General features: G+C 29.3%; 1 long non-coding RNA gene across 1 annotated transcript; it reads left to right on the top strand.

Moving 5' to 3' along the window:
- LOC106690494 (uncharacterized) lies at nucleotides 1-620 on the top strand. Its single transcript, XR_001344629.2, has 2 exons — nucleotides 1-94; nucleotides 365-620. It is a non-coding gene; the product is annotated as an uncharacterized lncRNA (long non-coding RNA).
- The last annotated feature ends 2,043 nt before the right edge of the window (nucleotides 621-2,663 follow it).

Raw genomic sequence — 2,663 nt, 5'->3', positions numbered from 1 at the left:
GACTAAATGAAATCACAGTTGGACAAGATGAGTACCATCTTTGTGATCTTTCTATGCGCTGCAGTATTTCAACAGGCAGTCATTTGTAATGCAGGTAAATATAAATGCCTCGACGTAAACTAATTCAAAAGTATTACTGGAATGCTTTTGTTATAAAAAATGCTTATATTTATTTCAGAAAGGCCTCTCACTTTCGGCCAATCTTGTATGTTTTTCAAATTGCAATTTATTGTATTACATTAGCTTATTGAAAATAAATAAAAATGAATATCTGGTCATATCATTATACTGTAACAATTTGCTCTAAATTCATAGGACCACTCCATTTTCAATTCAATAGTAATATAATTATAATTTCTGGCAGGTACTAGCAGTGGTTCTCAGTCTGCACGAGATGGTTCCCAGGAAGCTAACATTGAGCAAAGAGGGGGCAATAACACCGATAACTTCGCAATAGCTGATCAAGGAGGCCAAAGTCAGTTTGTAGGCAGTTAGAATGGTCAATGTGGATAATAGAAAAAACAGTAGGTTCTGTATTCCTGCAGCTCGACAAATATAAATATTAAGTGATATCAATTCAATAAAAATGTATTTGCTTGAATAATATAATCACGCAAGAACAGATGTATTTTATTTACCTTTATTGTATGGAATAAATAAGAATCAAATTTCGAAAACATATTCTGGAATATATTCTTGTCCACAAACGTTTATCTGACATATAACATAGAAGTATTTTTTATTTATCATCTTCGAAAAATGCTTAGTTGTAATCTAAGTCGAAAATACTTCTAAATGTTTTCATTGTAAACACCATTTTGAACGTTAGATGACTGAGCAATTGTTCACTAGAGTAATGGGAATTGGCTAAATAATACTCACAATGCTATTCAGTTTAATTCAGCTGTGCCTCGGTTTATAGTAGCTAAAGGGCTATGAAGAAGCTAGCCCAAGCTGCTGTTTTCAATTCCTAATGTGAAGATAAGTTTCACAAAGAAATATGCAAGGAGCTGTGCAAATAGCAAGAGGTCTGTAAAAATTTCTAAAATTTTACAATACAATATTCTGCCGCCAAACTTTTTAATTTTGTATTTACATACAATTATCGAAAACACGAACAAGTAATAAGTCAATGCAAAAAAACTTTAAAAATGTATAAATGATATTTTGTATAATTTTTATTTAAAATAATATACTTAGGTGATGAAATATATATATAAGTTATGGTAGGACAAGGCTTCAATACAACCTTAATCCTAACTCAATATGTAAATAAGCACTGATAATGCATATAGGTGCATTAAAGGGAGAATAAAGGCAGTATCATTCTATAATTCTGTTCCCTTTTTTCCTTTTTTTTAGTCTTTCAGTCCAATTGCTCGTAAGTGGTGCCGAAACCCGGAAACTCTGTTCACTGATTGAAGATTTTTTTTTTGTGAACTGTTCTCTCAGCAAGGATTTGTTTTCGCTTTCTTCCTCGGGCTTTCTTTTTTTTTATTTCTTCTATATTGTTACTTTTTTTTTTCTCACCAAGATGGATTAAGGTTCATTTTATCATAAAGTCTATCTGTCTCAGAGATAACATAACTAATATCACATAGTTAATTATGGAACATCCATAGAATGATCTGTCAGTTTTAAATCTGGCCTTAAGCAATTATTTTAATATTTCTTTATTGGCATTATTATAAATGGCTGGGAAGGCAATTTGTTTTTTACAAAATTTTTTTTTATAAAATAAGACTGGATAAAGACTCAGCTGCATCAAAAATGTCTTCACCGTTAGGAGTAGTTACTTATTAAATGTAACAAAATATCTTTTACATTATTCTAAATCAATTTTTGAGCGTTTACAAAAATTATCCACACTTTTTGTAGATTTCTAAAAATCTTGTTGCATCAGTAAATCTTCATACCCGGAATATTTCAGATGTTTATTTGAAAAATGTTTAAATTGTTTGTAAGCTAAACTCCCACAAAAGTTCTCATCTTAACAAGTAGTAACATGCCTTCTTACTGGGTTTCTTTCCTCCACTACCAACTAACATTTGTAATCGGACCAGTATCAAGGAAATTTGTCCACTATGTAAATTTCGACCCCATTCAAAGCAACAATGATGATTTGCCAATGGTTTTTCATCACAATAAAATCATCCATAAAGACTTCAATGTTCCGTAGCCAGAACCAGATATCAATACTTCCATTCTAAAATCCTTAACCACCCAAACCACTAGTTTCTAACCTTACTTTCTCATCTATTCCTGACCCTTTTCTGAGGCATCTGAAAAGAAGATGGCTTCGCGATCTTCTAATGTAAAAATATTATTGGAGTGCTACTTATTTCTAGTTTACTAAAAAGGTATTATCATTTCTTGTAATAGAACTAATATTACTAGATTTATTTTCATGTAAATATAATTGTAAATTTCAATAAATAAATAGAAAATATATTTTTTTTCTTTTATTTTTATTCCCTCAAATTATTTTTTTCAGTATAAATCAATTGTTTCTTTTATTAATGCAATAAATATAATTTTTATTAGCTTTTTTTATTTTATCGTTCATTCTTAATTACATAATTATTTTTATTTTGAATTATTTATTTGTTTTAATATATAATATGATCTTCATTATTTATTATTGTTATGGTATAAGCATTTTA

Source organism: Halyomorpha halys, unplaced genomic scaffold (assembly GCF_000696795.3).
Source record: "Halyomorpha halys isolate HHAL.00 unplaced genomic scaffold, Hhal_1.1 Scaffold1741.1, whole genome shotgun sequence".
Lineage (NCBI taxonomy): Eukaryota > Metazoa > Arthropoda > Insecta > Hemiptera > Pentatomidae > Halyomorpha > Halyomorpha halys.
This window is presented reverse-complemented; position numbering and strand designations above follow the sequence as displayed.